The 20,879-nt window shown below is 46.9% G+C and overlaps 1 protein-coding gene across 2 annotated transcripts in view; it reads left to right on the top strand.

The window, feature by feature from the left end:
* POLG (DNA polymerase gamma, catalytic subunit) overlaps positions 1 to 20,879 on the top strand; it is a 795,283-nt gene that overhangs the window by 774,035 nt on the left and 369 nt on the right. The window lies entirely within an intron of this gene.

The raw sequence follows: 20,879 nt of genomic DNA, 5'->3' as shown, positions 1-20,879 counted from the left end.
CCTGTTCACTTACTATATCTAAGAATCGACAAAGACATAGCAGGGGCATATCTGCTCATGCAGATATGTCCTCATATGTGACATAATGCGCCCTGCCTTAGGGCTAAAAGGCCTTCTATAGGGGTGTCTTACAAATGTCACACGCAGTGATATGGGACCTGGCACACAGGATGTGTGATAGGTCGTGGTTTTGCTTTTTGTCTGCACCAAGAAACGCAGCCTGCAATGGCAGCAGTATGAGCGTTTGGTGAGGGGTCCCTTGAGTGGCAAAATTTGTGCTGCAGCCCCTAGGTACCTTCTTTAGTACCCCAGGCCCCAGATACCAGGGGTACCACTTACTAGGGACTTACAGAGGGTGCTAGAGGTTTTGCCAATTGGGAAAAACATCTGTACAATTTTTGGGAAAGTGATCTGGGTACTGGTTAGCAGGAACCTAGTGCACTTTTAGTTGAAATCACATCAGGTACGAGGCAAAAAGTGGGGGCTAATGATGCCAAACGGGTGTTTTCCTACACTTACTGCCTACTTTTAACTTTGCTGCAACATCCTGCTTGTCATATCCTATGTTCAGAGGGGCCTTGCAGGAATCACTTGGAGCAGTCAGAGCAGGGGTCCGCCGTAGAGCTTGTTATTGTCAAGCCGTCGTGTTCGCTTAGCATTGGCCACACTTTCAATAGTCTTTTTAATGACGTTGGAGGTTGGTCCCTCTGTGCATGCGTGAAGAATGTTACTGTCAACAATTGGAATGTGTGTGTATAGGAGGCAGGAAGTAATGCACCTAACTCTCTTTCTCGTCTGTTTACCGGGTGCATTGTGACATCTGGATAGGATCAGCATAAGCTACAAGCACTGGAGAAACTCTTGCCTGCAAATGGGTAACATTTTAGGAAACACTTTCTCCTGAAGTTTGAGACTGTCTATGTCCTGGCAGTCTCCAGGATATTTTGGTTAGTACCCAACTGCATGGTTGGTGCCTCAGCGTTATGGCTGTGCTGTGAAGCAGGCTTTGGAAGCAGCACAGAGGGTGAGAACTTCAGGATTTGTTTAGCTGGCAAGTGTTGCAGTCTGCCAAATCTGAGGTATTCCTAGTGTTTGCCCCGAGCGGCGCTCTGAGGGCAGTATTTTCTCCCATTCAAAATTACTACTTTTCAAACATTTCTAAAAATAGTTGGGAATTTATAACTTTCTCCAAATATTCCAGGACTGGTGCTAGAATAGTAAGTAAGCCTCCTGTAATATCTGGAGTTAAAATACTAAATTTTCACTTTCCGGTGTCCGCCACGTTCACTGCTTTCCCAGAGAGCACAGTTCAGGGCAAGAACACAAGCAAGCAAAATGTGACACTGTGACAAACAGTTGCTTCAATGGGGCCTTCGAAATTATGGCTAGCACAGTCTCTTCTTAAAAACCTAACCTTCTTCCTGCGTAGAACCAACCAAAAGAAGCTTAACTTAGGAGAGGCTCCAAAAAAGAGATAGGTTGAGAGGAAGATGAGGTTTGCTCCTTCTGTCTTTTCCTCTTTTTTGCCTTGGTGTCTTAAGAGGGAATGCTTGTACTTTTTTTATTATAAATCTTGGGTGGAGAGCTGGTGTTTGTCGTTCTTGAAGTTGATTTGGGCTTCCCCCTCTTTGATGCTACTATTAAATTGCCCTCCCTCTTGCCTTGGCCTTGAAGTGAAGTTGGGCTCAAAAAGGACATCTCAGGCTAAATCAGGGCACCATAGTGTAGGTGGCTGGCCTGGCTTATAGTGGGTACCTTGTGGTACTTACACCCTGTGCCAGGTCCAGTTATCCCTTACTAGTAGAATAGAGGTGTTTCTAGCAGCTTAGGCTGATACAAGGTAGCTATGGCAAAGCAGCTTAGGCTGAACTAGGAGACATGCAAAGCTCCTACCACTTATATAGCACAATATCATAAGAAAACACAATACTCAGAGTTACTAAAAATAAATGTACTTTATTTTTATGACAATATGCCAAAAGTATATCAGTGAGTACCCTCAGTTAGAAGGTAAGTAATATACACAAGTCATATGTACACAAACCCAAAACAGGTAAGTAAAAGTAAGAAAAGTCATGCAAACAGTGTAGAATTACAATAGGATGCAATAGGTGAACATAGGTCTAGGGGCAACACAAACCATATACTCCAAAAGTGATATGCGAATCACAAATGAACCGCAGACCTATGGGAGCTTGTAGAGGGTGGCTGGGGCTGTAAGAAAACAGTCAGGGTGTCCAAGATACCCCACCCCAAGACCCTGAAAAGCAGGAGTAAAGTACACCTACTACCCCAATAGGACACAATAGTCGTGATAGGGAGATTCTGCAAGAACAACAAATACCAGCACAGCAATGAAGACGGATTCCTGGACCTGAGGACCTGCAAGGCAGGGGGACCAAGTCCAAGAGTCGCGATAGTGTCCGGGGGGGGTAGGAGCCCAGGAAAGCCCGGATGAAGGTGCAAGAAGGCTGCCTCTGGGTGGAAGAAGCCAAGGATTCTGCAACAACGAAAAGGGCTAGGAACTTCTCCTTTGGATGGAAGATGTCCCACGGCGTGCTGGAGGTTGCAGAAGTGTTTCCACGCAGAAATACCGCAAACAAGCCTTGCTTGCTGCAAGGGTCACGGTAGAGGTTTTTGGGTGCTGCTGGGGACCAGGAAGGACCAGGATGTCGCCCCTTGGAGGAGGAGACAGAGGGGGCGCTCAGCAACTCAGAGGGCCCCCACAGAAGCAGGCAGCACCCGGAGAAGTACCGGAGCAGGCTCTTAGAAGATTTGTGAACCGGAGTCCACGCAGAGTCACAAAGGAGGGTCCCACGACGTCAAAGTCCAACTCAGAGGGTTGAGCACTGCAGGACGGAGTGCTGGGGACCCAGGCTAGGCTGTGCACAAAGGAATCCTTGGAAAAGTGCACAGAAGCCGGAGCAGCTGCAAATCACGCAGTACACAGGTTTGCAGTCTAGCGTGGGGAGGCAAGGACTTACCTCCACCAAACTTGGACTGAAGGATCACTGGACTGTGGGAGTCACTTGGATATAGCTCCGTGTTCCAGGGACCACGCTTGTCGAGATGAGAGGTGACCCAGAGGACTGGTGATGCAGAAGTTGCCTGCGTTAGCAGGGGGAAGACTCCGTCAACCCACAGGAGATTTCTTTGGGATTTCCAGTGCAGGGTGAAGGCAGACAGCCCTCGGAGCATGCACCACCAGGAAGCCTTCGAGAAAGCCGGCAGGATTAGGCGCTACAATGTTGTTGGTAGTCGTCTTGCTACTTTGTTGCGGTTTTGCAGGCGTCCTGGAGCAGTCAGTGGTCGCTCCTTGGCAGAAGTTGGAGGGGGAAGTGCAGAGGAACTCTGGTGAGCTCCTGCATTCGTTATCTGAAGAATACCCCAGAGGAGAGACCCTAAATAGCCAGAAAAGGAGGTTTGGCTACCAAGAAAGGAGGATTGGCTACTAAGAAAGGTAAGAGCCTATCAGAGGGGATCTCTGATGTCGCCTGCTGGCACTGGCCACTCAGAGCAGTCCAGTGTGCCCCCAACACCTCTGAATCCAAGATGGCAGAGGTCTGGGACACACTGGAGGAGCTCTGGCCACCTCCCCTGGAAGGTAATGATCAGGGGAGTGGTCACTCCCCTTTCCTTTGTCCAGTTTCGCGCCAGAGCAGGGCTGGGGGATCCCTGAACCGGTGAAGACTGGCTTATGCAGAGATGGGCACCATCTGTCCCGTCAAAGCATTTCCAGAGGCTGGGGGAGGCTACTCCTCCCCAGCCCTTCACACCTATTTCCAAAGGGAGAGGGTGTAACACCCTCTCTCAGAGGAAATCCTTTGTTCTCCCTTCCTGGGCCAGGGCTGCCTAGACCCCAGGAGGGCAGAAACCTGTCTGAGGGGTTGGCAGCCGCAGCAGCTGCAGTGGAAACCCCGGAAAGGCAGTTTGGCAGTACCCGGGTTCTGTGTTAGAGACCAAGGGGATCATGGAATTGTCACCCCAATACCAGAATGGTATTGGGGTGACAATTCCATGATCTTAGACATGTTACATGGCCATGTTCGGAGTTACCATTGTGACGCTATACATAGGTAGTGACCTATGTGTAGTGCACACGTGTAATGGTGTCTCCGCACTCACAAAGTCTGGGGATATTGCCCTGAACGATGTGGGGGCATCTTGGCTAGTGCCAGGGTGCCCACACACTAAGTAACTTGGCACCCAACCTTTACCAAGTGAGGGTTAGACATACAGGTGACTTATAAGTTACTTATGCGCAGTGAAAAATGGCTGTGAAATAACGTGGACGTTATTTCACTCAGGCTGCAGTGGCAGCCCTGTGTAAGAATTGCCTGAGCTCCCTATGGGTGCCAAAAGAAATGCTGCAGCCCATAGGGATCTCCTGGAACCCCAAAACCCTGGGTACCTAAGTACCATATACAAGGGAATTATATGGGTGTACCAGTGTGCCAATGAGAATTGGTAAATTTAGTCACTATCCTGCAGTGACAAATTTAGAAAGCAGAGAGAGCATAAACACTGAGGTTCTGTTTAGCAGAGCCTCAGTGATACAGTTAGGCACCACACAGGGAACACATACAGGGCACATACTATGAGCACTGGGGTCCTGCCTAGCAGGATCCCAGTGACACAAGGGCTAGAACAAACATACATACAGTGAAATTGGGGGTAACATGCCAGGAAAGATGGTACTTTCCTACACATAGGTACTCAGTAAACACATACCATCATTGACATCACTCCACATGTCACTTATGGCATAACACCATAGGTATGGGTGGAGATAGAAAGTGAAAGCATCACGACAGAGGGAGGAACTGTTGTGTGAAGAGTGCTTAAATAGGTGATTTACCACCATTTTGCCAGTGCAAGCATTAAGGAAGAGGTATGGGCACAGTTGTGCTAAGAAAGGACACACTTTTGTCACAAATGACAACTGTTCGATTCACTCATAGTTGATACTTTGTTTAGGTTTGCAGCATTGCTTGTTAATTTTAACTACATTTGCCTCATTACTCTGCAATCCCTAGCACATATTCAGATTTGCACCATCACTCCTTAATCTTGAATGCTTGTTCAGATTTACACTCCAGGTTTTGCATCGTCACATTTGCATCATCTTTAAAAATCATTTCAGAATGTTCAAATTGGCCCCAAAACTCTAATCCTAGTGTGTGTGTTCAGATTTGTCCTATCATTAAATGATTAATGTATGTTCAAATTTGTACCATCACTCATAAATTAAAAGTATTGGCTTGAGGTGGGAATCATGAACATACACCCCTAAGTAGGCTGCCTTACTTACTGTAAGTGCACTCTGTATATAGTGGCATGCTTTAATGGAACACTAGAAAACTCATTTTAAAACAAATGACAAAATGTCTACAGCCCGGTCATAGTGTGGCTACTTCTGAAAAGCCATTCTGCAGAATTTTTCGTTTACTGACCTGTGGTAACAATAGTTCGAGTAGATATATACTTTTCCTGCCCATTACCCACCTTAAAAACACTCCCAGTGGTCGGAAACAGTATTTTTTCAATGTATATAGCAGTAGCTCTTCATCACAGGCAAATGGTGTCATGTAAATCCAGACATGACACCACCTGCCAGACATGTCGTCACTGGCATTTAATAGACCCCCACTTGTGCAATGATAGTATTTCCTAAATGTATTCTCTCCTCACTAAATGTGTACAGAGGAACCAAAAGAACATCAACGACATTGATGGACAAATTACTTACCTTCGTTAATTCCTTATCTGATAGAGATAAAATCTAGTTTCAGATTCCTTACCTTAGAATTTCTCCAGACATCAGTCTGGATCCGGAGATTTTTCTTGAGCAATACCCCTGTGCGCTGTTAGGTGGCATTGATCGGGTCCGTCGTCATTCGTGCCGGATATGACGTGTATCCTATATAGGCGCTACCCCAGCGCCCTGACGTCAGTTTCTTCTCACGACTTTCCACACCAGAAGCGCAGAGCCATGAAGAATACGGACCACTGCTCAAAACTAGGGCCCTGAAATGAAACTTCCTGTCCCTAGAAATCAGTTTGCAGAGTGGGGAGGATGGGTGAGTCGGTAATGAATCTGCAACTAGATCTTGTCTCTACCAGATAAGGCGTTACTGAAGATAACTTGTTCATCTGATAGAGATTTCTAGTTGCAGATTCCATACCTTAGAATAGATACCCAAGCAGTACCATCCCCAGAGACTAGTCTGAGAAGTAAGATCATACTAGGAAGTCCTGTAGAACCGAACGGGCAAAGTCCCCACCCCTGTGGATCCAACTGTCCAGGCAGTAGTGTTTGCCCACATTGCTGCCTGACAGATGTCCGGGACCAGAACTCCACGTGCTAACGCAGTGGTTGCAGCTTTAGCCCTGGTGGAATGAGCACACAAGCCCTCAGAGGGTTGCTTTTTAGCAATGTGTAGCACATTTTAATGCAGAGTATGACCCATCTGGAGATGTTTCTCTTCTGCACTGCCCAACCTTACTTCACATCCACCTAACAAAGAGTTGATCATCCACCTGGAACTCTTTGGTACGATCAAGGTATAACCCCAACGCTCTTTTTGGGTCCAGTCAGTGGAGTCTCTCCTCTTCCTTAGAAGGATGTGGGGGTGCGTAAAAAGTATACAATCGATGGATTGTCCTATGATGAAGGGCGTAACCACTTTTCGCAAGAAAGGAGGCTTATGTGCTCAGCACCAGTTTGTCAGGGTAGATGTAAAGGTAGGGTGACTTAGATGACAAAACCTGCAGCTCACTCACCCTGCAGGCAGATGTTATGGCAAACAAAAAAGGCTGTTTTCAAAGTGAGAAGCCTGAGAGGACAATTGTGGAGAGGCTTGAAAGAAGCACACATCAGAAATATCAGAACCAAATTCAAATCCCATTGGGGCATAATGAATGGGGAAGGAAGAAACCTCAGTAAGGCCTTTCAGGAACCTATTTACAATAGGAGATTCAAACAAAGAAGGCTGATCAGGCAGCCCCAAGAAAGCAGAGATTGCAGACAAATACCCTTTGAGAGTGCCCCACGCAGACCTCTGCTGGGAAAACAAGAGTGTAAACAAGAAAACCTCAGAGAGAGTGGGTCAACAGGCTTGTCTGTGCTCCATACCACAAATTTCTTCCAATAACGGGTGCATACCATTTTGGTGGAGAGATGCCTGGCTGCCAAGATGACGTTACAGACTATAGCCGGAAAGGAAAAAAGCTGTGAACTGCCGCCACTCAATCGCCAGGCAGAGAATGGACAGGTTCAGGTGGAGAACCCTACCCTGCAGCTGTGAAGAAGATTCTCCCTAAGGGACAGTCTAATCGGAGGATCAATGGTAATGCTCAATAGCTCAGGATACCAGACTCTTTGTGTCCAGTCCAGAGCTCAGTTGTTCTTGATCTTCTTGAGAAATCTGGGCAGAAGTGGTATGGGCAGAAAGGCATCCGCGAGTGCCGTCTTGGAAACTCCAACGCGCAATACTGCTGACATTGCACAGATCTAACCAAGGCTTTTCCCACTGCTGAAAGAGACCATGCGCCGCCTCCAGATGGAGACGTCATTCATGATTGACCAAGCATTGTCAGCTTAGTTTGTCCGCTCTGACTTTCAGAAAGCCCACCAAATGTTGAACCACCAGATAAATGGCATGTTGTTCCTGCCACGGCCCCACCCCGCACTGCTTGTTGTAGTACTGCATGGCAGTGTTGTTGTCTGTCAGCACCTGCACTACCTTTCCTTTGAGAGAGGGAAGTCTGATCGCCTGGAGCTCCAACAGGTTGATGTGGAGTCCAGACTCCACTGGAAACCAGATGCAGTTGATTTCTGCTTCTCCCAGGTGTCCGCCCCATCCCTGGAGTGACACATCTGTCAGTATTGTCAGATCTGGCTACAAAAGGGAGAAGGATCTGCCTCTGACCCAATCGCGGTTTGCTACCCACCACTGCAAATCTTGCGCAGTCCCGTCCAAGATCTGGACCTTGTCAGAGTCCCCTGATGTTGTGCCCACTGAAACTTCAGAGGCCGCATATGCCATCTGGCATGTGTCACCAGCAGGAGGCTGTGAGGCCCATCTGCCTCATTGTCACCAAAATCCAGGACAGAAGCTGAAACATTGGTATCATAGCCTGAATATCTTGGACTCACTGCTTGGGAGGATAAGCCCTAAACTGAACTGTGTCCAGAACAGTTTCAGATGAAATGGAGAATCTGAGAGGCAGTCAGGTGTGACTTCGGCAAGTTTATATCGAACCCCGGCGAATGCAGGAGCTCTGCCGTAATCTGGGGGTGAGCGACAACAGCCTGGGGCGAGCCCGCATTCAACAGCCAGTCATCGAGATAAGTGAAGACTGAAACTCCTGATCTGTGTAGATCAGCTGCGACCACCGCCATCACTTTGGTGAACACCGAGGGGTGCTGGTAAGGCCAAAGGAGAGGATGCTGAACTGAAAGTGATTGTGGCCTACCGTGAACCATAAGTAACGCATGTGGGGCAGGCAGGACAGGAATGTGGAAGTGTCCCACAAGTCCACGCTGCCATCCAGTCTCCTGGGTCCAGGGCAGATAGAACCCGAGCCAGAGTGAACATTCTGATTTTCTCCTTCTTGAGGATGAGATTGAGGAATCGAAAATCTAGGTTAGGTCGGAAGCCCTTGTCCTTTTGGGGCACCAGAAAGTAGCAGGAATAACAACCATGATCTACTTTAGGCACAGGGACCCTTTCTATGGATCCCCTGGCCAAGAGAGCCGTAACCTCCTAACGTAGAAGTGCCAAGTGATCCTCCATCATCTGATCATAGGATGGTGACATGGCCGGAGTGATATTCTCAAAGGAGAGGAAGTAGCCCCTTCGGACTATCGGCAAAACCCACCTGTCTGACGTGATGGGCTGTCAGCAGAGCAGGTGATGGCGAATCCAGCCTCCGACTGGTCCCTGGTGGGGAATCGTCAGGCTAGGAAGTTTTGAAAGCAGCTGCAGATGGTGGAGGGGTTGGGCGGTGAACTGCCCAGGCCGCTGGCTTCCTGATCCATGAGGACGGTGGATCCTATGTCCCCGGCCACACAAAAGCGAGGCAGCATAAACAGAACGGTGGCTGGATAGGAACGGACATAGTGGGACACCCCTTCCATAGCCACGAAAGGGGTGAAAAGCAGACTTAGGATGGAGAGGGGCAGCCGTGAGGCCCAAAGACCTGGCAGTAGCACAAGAATCCTTGAAGCGCTTGAGCACCGTCTGCTTTTTCTCCGAAGTGACAGGCGCCATTGAAGGGCCTGTCCATAAGGTTAGTTTGGACATCCCCCGAGAAGCCAAACGTCCTCAACCAGGCGTGGTGCCTCAGGGCCACCGTCGATGCAACCGCTCTGGCCATTGAGTCTGTCGTGTCCAGTCCACATCCGATTGTGAACTTTGCTGCGCCTCTCCCATCGGCAACAGCTTGGGAGAGTACAACCCGGGCCTCCTCCAGGACTTTTGGCAGCACTTGTGCAACCGTATCCCACAGTGTGTGGAAGTAACGGGCCAAAAGGTATGCGGTGTTCACGGACTGCAATGCCAGGCTGGAGGAAGAAAAGATCTTCTTCCCAAGTTGGTCTAGCCTCTCGGATTCCCTATCAGGGAATGCAGAAGGGGATGCGCCCTGAGATGTAGAGGCTTGGACAACCAAGCTTTGAGGGGAAGGGTGTTGCGTCAGGAACGCTGGGTCAGTTGGAGCAGGTCGATGGCGGTGGGCAATAGTTTCTGCTCACAGGAGCCCTTGTGCTGATTTTGGACCATGTACCCTGCAGGACATCCGTAAGGGCTTCATTAAAGGGCAAAAAGGGGTTCAGGGTATGAAGCCCCAGGCTGAAGCACCTCTCTCAGGAGTTAGTCCTGACTACCAACGAAGGCAGCTCAAGGCCCAGGGCCTCGCTGCTTTTCGCACCACCATGGGATAAGACGTTTCCTCCTCCGAAGACACGGTAGGGTGAGAAAGCATGACAGTATCAGGGAAAGTATCCAGAGCACTGGCTTCACCTAGGTCTGTACACCAGTCCAAAGGGTACTATAGCTGGTACTTTAGAGGGTCCAGCGACCCCTCCCATTCCTCACCGTGCCCCAACCCTTAAGAATAAGGGTCAGAATTGGGCATAGTGGGCAAGGCCCCTGTACAAGTTGGAATCAGCGTTTTGGAGTCTGTAATGAGGATGGGGTCAACGCAACCCAGGAGAACGGGTGGCATCGGGAGCGTCGGAACCGGCATCGGGGAAGGTCGAAGTTGTATGACTGACGCTGGTTTGGATCCTGGGATGGATCCATGGCTGCCACCGGAGCCGAGGCTGAAGCTGTTGCGAGGAACCTAAGGGGGGGCCTTGTAACCATGCAGGGACCGATGGCGTTCCGGCGGGGTCAGACTGCCCAAAAATGAGGTGCATGGCCTCATAAAACTCTCTGAGTTGGGCAGGAGTTGCTCCAGCTCCTAGAAGCTCAGGGAAGCATGGGGCCGACCCAGACGCAGGCTTTAGAGGACGGAGGCCTAGAACGACAATGCTTCTTTTCCCTTGTCTTGTTGGCTGACGGACACGGGGTGAAGTTGTAGGATGCTGGCCTGGTTTGTAGAGGGTACGTAAACCAAGTCCAGTTATTCCTTATTAGTGAAATGTAGGCAGTGTCTAGAAGCCAGGCTCTCTAGAGGTAGTTGTAGCTGAGCAGCCAAAGCTTATCTAGGAGACATGCAAAGCTCAAGCAATATCACTGTAGTCACACAGTACTCACACACATGAAAGAAAATGCTCAGTGTTATAAAGGTATTTTATTTGGTGACACAAATGCCAAAAATACCATAGAGACTTTACTCTCTTAGGAGGTAAGTACTACACAAATTATATACACTAGTATGCACAAACAAGTGTGAAAACAGTGCAATTAGTGAAAATCACAATAATTAGAAATGGGCCTAGGGGAACACAAACCATATACTAAGGAAGTGGAATGCGAATGTCAGTTTCCCACCGAGGCAAGTGTAGTTTGTAGAGGGGCACTGGGAGTACTAGAAAACACCAAAGGTAAGTACTAGAACCCACCCCAGAGACCAGGAAAGCAGGAGTAAATCACAGCAACTTTCCCAGAACACGCACAAAAACGAAAAGGAGAATTATGCAGAACGAGAAGAGACTGCAAGACACCAACAGTGGATTCGTGAGGACCTGTGGAAGAAGGGGACCAAGTCCAAGAAATACAGAAGGGCCCAGGAAGAACAGGAGCCCCTGCTAACCCGGATAAAGGTGCAAAAGAAGAACCACCGGTGAAGAACAGTCAGTATTGCCCCCAAGAAGACTAAGTCGGGTTCCTGGTTGGTGCAAATGATGTCCCACACCGGATGGAGGATTGCAGTCTGGTTTGCATCGCTGGAGTCCGCCAACAAGCCTTAGCATACGCAAAGCTCGTGGTTAGCGGAAAATGGCGCTGCCCGTGACCAGGAAGGACCAGGTGGACTCTACTCAGGAGAGGGAGTCAGAGGGGGCTCTTGGCAACTCAGAGAGCCCACAGAAGAACAGGCAGCGAGCACAGGGACAAAGGGGGTGCAAAAGGAGGCCCACGCAGCACTACGGCAAAGGTTCCCCCGCCGCCAGAGAACCACTCAGGAAAATGTGTGTCGTAGGATAGAGTGCTGGGGCTGGAGCTGCACGGTGCACAAAGAACTTTGTGGAAGGATGCTAACAAGCTTTGGCAAATGCAAACACGCTGTGCACAGGGGTACTGTCTTGCGTGGGGAGGCAAAATCTTACCTCCACCAAAGTTGGACAGTAGGACGTCAGGACCACTTCAGTCCATCACCTGTGATGCAGGATCCACGCAGCTCAGCAGGAGAGGGGATCCACGCAGCTGGTCGTTGATACAGTAGGTGACTGCTGAAGCAGGGGAGTGACTCCTTCACCCGAAGGGAGATTCCTTTGCTCTTCTGGTGCAGGCTGTCCTCCGAGGATGCACGATTGGGAAACAGTTGCAGTTGCTGGCAGGAGCTGAAGATACAATGTTGCAGAAGTCTTTGTTTCTTTGTTGCAGTTTGTAGAGTTCCTGGAGGGTCCAGGTGCAGTCTCTTCGGTGAGAAGGTGAAGGAGAGGATGAAGAGGATTCCTGCAATCCGAATCTGAAGAACCACCCAAAAGAGAAACCCTAAATAGCCATGAAAGGGGGATTAGTCACCTATCCAGGTAAGCACCTATAAGGGGAGGGCTCGGACATCACCCGCTGGCACTGGCCACTCATGCTCCCAAAGTTCCCTGCCAACTTTGAATCCAAGATGGCAAAACCCAGGGACTTTCTGGAGGAGCTCTGAGCACCACCCATGGGGTGGTGATGGACAGGGGAGTGGTCACTCCCCTTTTTCCAGTTTTGTGCCAGAGCAGGGACAGGGGTCCCTGAACCGGTGTAGACTGGATTATGCTAGGAGGGCACCAAATGTGCCCTTCAAAGCATTTCCAGTGGCTTGAGGAGGCTACCCTATACCACCTATATCCAAAGAGAGAGGGTGTAACACCCTCTCCCAAAGGAAATCCTTTGTTCTGCCTTCCTGGGCTTGAGCTTTTCAAGCAACAGGAGGGCAGAAACCTGTCTGAGAGGTGGCAGCAACTGGGGCTGCCTGGAAAACCTCAGAAGGCTGTATTAGCAATACTGGGGGTCCTCTAAGGAGCTCCCAGAGTGCATGGGATCGTACAACCAGTGCTTGCAAATGCATGGAGGTATGATGCCTACATGTTTGATATCAAACATGCTTATGTGCAGAGTTATCATTATGTAGCTGGACATGGGTAATGACCTCTGTCCAGTACACATTGTAAAATGGCATCCCCGCACTCATGAAGTCTGGGAAAATGGTCCTGGAGGTCATGGGGCCACCTCTGCTAGTGCAGAGGTGCCCTCACACATCGGTATTCTGCACCCTGCCCTTAGGGCTGGAGGGCCTGCAATAGGGGTGACTTATAAGTGACATAGTGCAGTGTAAATGGCAGTGAAAGCCTTTGCATGGGCTTCCTATGGGTGGCAAAAGATATGCTGCAGTCCATAAGGATCCCCTGGAATCCCAGTGCCCTGGGTACCTAAGTACCATGTACTAGGGACTTATAAGGGGGCACCGGCATGCCAATTGTGGGTGAAATACTGGGTTACCAGTATGCAACAACCATAATTTAAGGAAGAGACCATAACAACCTGGGTCCTGATTAGCAGGATCCCAATAGACACAGTCAAACACAGACAAACAGGCCAAAAGTGGAGGTAACCAAGCTAGAAAGAGACTACTTTCCTACTGTAGTTGAAGAACATATGTTCTTCTTTGACTTCTTCTTGTGCATTGACTTACCCTTTTGTCCCGAAGACTTTGAGTGGGACGACGATGAGGGCCCACAACCAATCCCAGGACTTTCCTCTTGACCGAGATCAAGACCTACGCGGAGCCGAGTCGCGCTTTAGGGACCACTCCCTCAAAGCTTTTGGATTCATGGCCCAGCACTCGGAGCACAACTTGGGGTCATGGTCGCGCTCCTGACACCACAGGCACACGAGGTGCGGATCCGCAGGGTTTGAACCCGATCTTACACGAAGATATCCTCGACACACCAGGAGTGTAGACACTCAAAAATCTTTGTCAAAAGTCAAAAACTAGTGAGGGGTGGCTCTTCTTTGGATTAGCACTCAGCTGTTGCGGAAAGAAAATAACTGACGTCAGCACGCCAAAGTGGGACCTATATAGGACCCGCAATGTCATATCCAGCACGGACGACGAACTGGTCTAGAAAAATCTCCAGATCCAGTCTGACACCTGGGGAAAATTCTAAGGTAAGGAATCTGCAACTAGATGTCTATCAGATAATAACAGCACATAACATTTTTGTGTATCTTACTTTATGTGGCACGGACTCATGAGCGGAGGAGGGATGGTGGTGAGGAATCTGTGGGAAGAGTATGTATCACCTCAGGTAAGTAACATTTACTTCTGATAGAGACATCTTCCTACAGATTCCTCACTTTTAAGAATGAGACATCAACTCCGGGTGATAAAGATTAAAAGTGCTGGTAAACTAAAAAAAGTTGTGAAGCACAGCTCAGGCAAACCACTGTTGTGTAGCCATTTTAGTTATAGCTTCATATATGTTATTTTAGTGAACTAGGCCTGCTGCTGTGCACTTTAACCTAGATATATTTTATTCAGCTTTGTTTATTATTTTGACAATAGCCACATTCGCTGTCTTGTTTTATTTCTCTCTACCTAGCTGTTCTTTGCCTAGGTCAGCACTGTGTTCTTAAACAAGACATTCCTTTTACTCTGTGTTTTCTCAAGGCTGCAGTAAGATAGGTTGCCGGTAAACGTGGTAACACTTTGTCTCTGGTGTTCATAGAAACATACACATCCTTGCATAGGGACATTTTCTCAGAACATCAGCTGTTTTATTACAAAAACACTTCTCTGTCCCATACACGTTAGAGGGAGATTCCAGCCAGATGACCACAGCTATATGCTGAACGCTTCGCTACAGCTGCTTATGCAGACTACAGGCCTCTTGCTCAGGTATGAGGGATGATGTCTTCCCAGGGGAACCTGAAAGGCAGAAATAGAGCTTAACATGCTGTGCTCCCTGCTGATGACTGGCTAAACCCAGAAACACATGTACAGGGATATACAGCACTTGCTGCACCTACAGAGGTGAAAGACTTTATTACTTTTTGAATGGACTACAAATTTGACTGCATTTACCATGATGCTTTGGGATCATACTTTGTTCCTGGAGTGTAAGCAGTGTGCTCCCTTTCTTTGAAACTGTCTTATTGACGGCTCCCTTGAGCCACGGCTGACGAGCCTTGGGAAGCATCTGTGCACCATGAGTGGTACTTAAACCTGAGAAGACATTTGGCGGCATTTCAAGCAAGCCCCTATACCATGTTGCTCCCTGCTGATGACTGGCTAAACCCAGAAACACGTGTACAGGGATATACAGCACTTGCTCCACTTACGGAGGTGAAAGACTATTACTTTTTGAATGGACTACGAATTCAACTGCATTTACCATGATGCTTTGAGGCATACTTTGTTGTTGAAATGTAGGCAGTGTGCTCCCTTTCATAGAAAATACTGTGCTCTAAAATAGCCTAGGTAGGAATTATTTTAATGATTTTAGTTACAATAAGGTAGCGTTATTTTTATGCTTCACTCTCCTTGTCACAATTCTAATCCTGTCATGCTTTATCGTCCTGGTTATTGCAGTACATGCTTTAAAATCTAAGATGCATTTGCTTCATTAAAACCTTATTGAAACATATACTGCCTCTGATTGTCCTTGTATATGTGAGACTAATGTAAATGAGAGAAACGGATGAAACCTGAGTGACCACGCTTTCCTGAGGAATCAATTGTGACGTGCTCGGCTGCCCAATTATCCCTGCTCTTGGGTAGAGATGAGGCACTGCTAGTTAGCCGGAGCAAAACCCAGATTAGGCCGACAGGTGTCACCCTGTAGTGGGTTAGACTCAGTCCCCCACAGTACAAGTGATTCTGCCGCTCAAATCCAGTAGTCTCATTAGAATAATGAGAGTCTACGCGACACTATCATTTACTGAAAGCCTGAAACATGATGCGGTAGTGCGTGCAATAGTATGCAAAGATAACGATGTTGCTGCACTGCAGATGTGGCAACCATGCCATCGCTAGAGAAAGCAGCAGATATGGCTCAAAAAGGGATGGGCATTATTCCCCTTTGGAAGATTTTTTCCATGACTAGGACATAGTAGATCTTAATACAAAGGATGGACCCATGCCAAATTGTGTATTTGGTCACTGCCTTGCAATTTTTAGCTCACACGAAGCCCACAAATTGCTTATCATTCACTCTGTCAAGTACATTCGATGTAGTAAGATGCCACAAGGGGATCTAGTCTGTGCATTCACTCCTACTTCATGGCTGGATGCAGAGGAGGGAAAACAGATGAAAGAGTAATAGACTGAATAGATGAAAAGCAGAAACCCCCTTTGCTTTTAAAAAAAAAAAAAAAAGGTAGGCAGGAATGAAGGAGTAACTTATGTGTGTAGAAAGCTGTGGAAGGTGAATGAATTGAATGTGCCTGAACTTCGCCGACCCTACGTGCTAACGGTATTGCTTCTACAAAACTGTTTTCAGAGATAGGCATTTGTGCACTGACTCAAACCTGGATGCCATCAAGAAAGTCAGAATGAGATTCCTCCGATACCAGATCCACTATGACCTCAGGCACTACTGAAGGGTCCTCATCCTCCCTTTTGGCATGTAACATCACCTTGACGAACAAAGCCAAGCAGATAAAAAAACCTTCAGACCAGGGTCTGAGCTCAATTCAGACATCACTGAATCATCTCTCAAATATCACAGTTCTCTGAGGAGTAGGAAAAGTCTCCATGAAGGTCGTGTCCAGTAGGTGAGCCTCTGTATAGGAAAGAGGTGGGACATTTGGATATTGATAAAAAAGCTTGTCATGAAGGAGACTTACCATCTGCTGAAAGTGATTCCAGACCAGCATGAGGGACTCCATTGTCACTAGCAACGTCAGTTGTCCAAGTACAGGCATGCATGGCCTTCTGATGCCACAGTGAAGCCACCACAGCCATCTGCACTTTTTGAAGGTTCGTGGCACTGACTGAGACTGCATCTATGGATGTGTCCTCCTATGCCAGAAAGGAGTGATATTGCTGCTGGGGGGTGTGGATGAGCTGAAACTGTCTCCTCTGGCACTGCACAGCCCTGGATCAGGCACAAAATGTTTGATAAAGTTAAAGGTACAGTTGCACTGGAAAGGCAAGTCCAAGGCCCATATTTATACTTTTTTGGGTGCCGATTTTGCATCACTTTTTGACGCAAAAGTGGCGCAAACGTACAAAATACAATTGTATTTTGTAAGTTTGCACCACATTTGCGTAAAACAATGACGCAAATGCGGTGCTAACAAAGTATAAATACGGGCCCAAATGCGCGAGCTGCAGCTCTACTGTTTTTGAAATGCTCAAGGATTGAGTTGGTTTTCTCTTTGCTCATTATTGAAGGCCATGCCTATGAATGTGTCTTAGTCATCTCTAGAGAAGCCAACTGAGCACATCCAGTTGGACTGACAGCCGGGCAGCTATGCCCATGGCTCAAGCACTAGTGTCTGCAGAGTCTGGGCTGTGCTGTAAAATTGGTTTGGATGCGTCCAAGCCATCATGACCCTGGTCCATATGCATCACTTTTTCATGTGCTCTGGCATGCTGACCACAGTAAGTTCAGCCAATTCCAAGAAGCCATCCAGCAGGTACCTAGCATTAGCAGTGCTGAGGGATTTGCTGCCAAAAGTAAGGACTATTCACAGTATAGCTTCAAGTTTCTTCAAATCTGCAGGAGGAGGCACCATAGGAAAGGCATTTGGGTTCTTCTTCAAGGGGCATGCTTGAACAGTCAGGCTTTTCTCTGACAGGTAAGATTACAAGGAGTGGGGATCACAAGGAGCAGGCCTATCACATCTGGCTGTCTTGGAACTGCTGGGCTGGAACAGTATTTGTCCGAAGCATCCATGCCAGGCTCTAGCGATAGAAAGGACGCAAGGGCCCCTCCACTGATAAGGGTTGCAAGATCGGTCAGAATGTTAAGACTATCTCTGTAGAGGTCATTGTCAATTCAAAAGCCTCTTCAGCTTTTGGTACTAGTCATAAACGAGGAAACATTCTCTGAAGCAGGGCCAGGAGGAAGGAATGTCTCCTGTTGAAATGTTCAGCCCACTTGGATTTGGTAAGTCTAGCTATGTCAGCATCAGTACTATGATGGAGAATGAGGGTATTATTCTCTGTACAGCCATTGCCTTTATCAGACATCGCAAAGACCTCAGAGTTGGTACTGAAATCTTCCATGTGGTCAAATCTCTGAGCCCTAGAAAGGCATTCTTCCGGGGAAACATCCGTAAAAATGTGCCTTCATTTTTGCATCATCACGCAGAGAATTTTCTCTGATCTTGAGGGCAGCACTGTAGTCCACTCCATTGGCACAGTCAGTGCCGAAGAATGCTCTGACCGAGCGGAGTGATTGCGACTTGGGACACTTCAACTTCTATTTAGACGTCAAAGTTGACAAACCTGTAGCAACCTGCTCCACTTTGGAGGGGCCCACAGAGTGCAGAAACGATCATGCTTAGCGCAAGGCCTCGACCTGTCAGTCGATGGACCCAGAAACTCAAGTCCCATCTTTTATAACGTCAGGAATTTATCTGACGAGGAGGAACAGTTTGATGTCACGGGACGTGTCAAGACTGAATCGTCGTGGAATCGTACCATTTCCTTAAGAAAGAAGATGACTTCTCCTTGCTGCTGCAGTTTTTTGTGGTGGTTAGGAAGACATTTAAGAGACTGGTCCCTTACAGGTGACTTACCTATAGATGGAGGAGATATTTTAAGCATCTCCCTATGGGCTGTAATCCGAAACTTGACCTCTTGCTCCCAGGTGGCCTTCAGATGCATGGGGAAACAATTGCAGGTTGTGCCATCATGCTCTAATCAGAGGCATCATCTACAGCTGTAATGGAGCTCAGAAAGATGCATATTCTGGCGGCACTTGTGACAAGGCGTGAACCCTGGAAGTTTTGGAACGGACATCGTTAATCTAGTTGCTTTCTAAATGCTGAGGTACTGTCATAAGCTGAGAGAAAGCTGCAAAACGTGTCAATGAGGTATGGATTGACTCCAGCTTACCGCTTGGTGCCCAGTATATTGCTCTGTTCTCATGCCCAGAGGCAGAGTCGCAGCTCAAGCCACAGAGAATAGCGTTTCCGGGCGTCTTGTGCGTAGAAAGATAACTGACCATTGTTTTAATGCTATATTTTATTTTTTAAAGTTCTGACACGACAGCAAACGTTCTATTTTATGATGGACCTAACATTATTTCATGGAAATACAAATGAATGGGCTGGACCATGCCTTCAGGAAATCTAACTTTAGTGGTAAAACAGACTGCTAACCCTTGTCACCAGGCTTTCTGCTTGAAGTGGAGCTCTTTGCCACCCTTAAAAGGGACTAAAGCGTAAACATTTTTCCCTTACAGTTTGTGATGTGTGTAATATTTTTCTCTCTTCTATCAGCTATTCAGTGCTCCAAGTCTCCTTGTCTTATTCATACATACATTCTTGCTCATTTCGAAACTAATGTAATTAGGCACCAAAGCCAAAATCTATAAGAAATACTGATTCCATGTGAGCCAGAGTGCTTCCGAAGGGACAGCAACCCCCTTTCCCTTCCTCTTTTATTTAGGTCGAGCGCACAAACGCTCTGGCCTGTTGTAATCTATCTGGGGGCCTTTAACCACGTCCACCCATCACTATCACTCGGTCATGGGCTTACCTTTAAAAAAAACCTTTGTTATCATTGGTAAATGCTTTACGTTTGTCCCTTCTTGGGGCAGTTTTGTTACTTCAGCCATCGACCCTGTTACGTGGATAATTGCACGTTTGCCGATACTTTTGACTGGGAGCAAACTTCTTTTCCCTTTTGTGTCTCTCCTTCACGCTCATGCTCATTGGGGCCATGGCGCTTTGAATCGGCTTGCTTATGTCAACTGTTTTACTTTTCATTTTCAATTTATGTTGCAAGAAAAGTCCAGTTAGTTATTCACAATGCTAATAGCTCTAACTCAAGCTAATGCGAGACCAATTGCATTTGCAAATGCTTGGTTTTTCCCCCTTTTTTTTTTTGTTCGGAGTCGTGCCTCTGCCTCCTACGTATGGGACGGCGTTCAGGTTTACATTTTCAGGCTGTAACCTATAACAAGTGGTTCCGGAATTAGTAAAGATGTTTTAATTTTTCTTTTTTGATTCATTAACATGCATACTGGTCTCTGCGTCAAACTTCATTAAGTTGTCATTTTGTAACAAAGAACAAAAAAATCACACTTATTTTGGGATGTTGGGGCAGCCATTTTGTCATACGTATCATAAAAAAAGGGTTCTGACACAAATTGTTTAACATATTTTATGTAAGTCTGTAGTTATTTGCGATAATATATTGCATTAAACAGTGTACATACATATTTGTTTCATGAAAGCGATTAACCATAAAGAATCACCTATAGCAAAGTGAGTCAGTTTCGAAAAATACAGTAAAGTGCCAGAGCAGGATTTGTGAATTATTAGAATTCTATTACTGAGACGAGAATTCTGCGACTGAGAGAACAAATACTGTTATGCCCCTGGTACACATTAAACTTTCAACATGTATTATTTATACACAATTACATTTAAACAAATATCAGGTGAGATTAAATAAAAGAGTTTGGAGGGAAACGGACCTTCTACATCATCTCAACGCACATTCAGCCCATTTTAAGAGTCGCAGTCGGAGGGGTTGTGCATGGTCTTTTGTTATTGTTAATTTTTTCAGGAACCGTGCTGTGCTATGACACACACGTACTACGGTAGTTTCAATCAAATTTGTGTCAGCCTACTGTGATTTTGTTTTTAAATACAAAACTAAGTAAATGATTCCAAGAATGGCTGCTTTTCTTCTTTGAACAGTTTTGTCTTTTAAGTACAATACAAATAAAGCACTGCAAGATAGCAAAGTACCAGTGTCCTGGATTGACAATGGTGTGGTAACAGTTACTATTTTAATAAGGGAATAAATATTGTAGAACTTTATTTTGGCATGCCTGATTTTTCAATTTATCTGCAATCATAGTTTACCCTTGACTAGACAATGTTGCAGAGGACATTCCCTCAGCATTTAGAACGATCCTTTTCTATTCTTGATACTTTTTGTTCTGTAAAAAGTAATTGGCTTCATACCAGAATTCACATTCACTAAGGACATCAATAATCATTTGTAAATGATAACTTGAACCATGTTTTTCTTAT

Source organism: Pleurodeles waltl, chromosome 3_1, assembly GCF_031143425.1.
Source record: "Pleurodeles waltl isolate 20211129_DDA chromosome 3_1, aPleWal1.hap1.20221129, whole genome shotgun sequence".
NCBI lineage: Eukaryota > Metazoa > Chordata > Amphibia > Caudata > Salamandridae > Pleurodeles > Pleurodeles waltl.
This window is presented reverse-complemented; position numbering and strand designations above follow the sequence as displayed.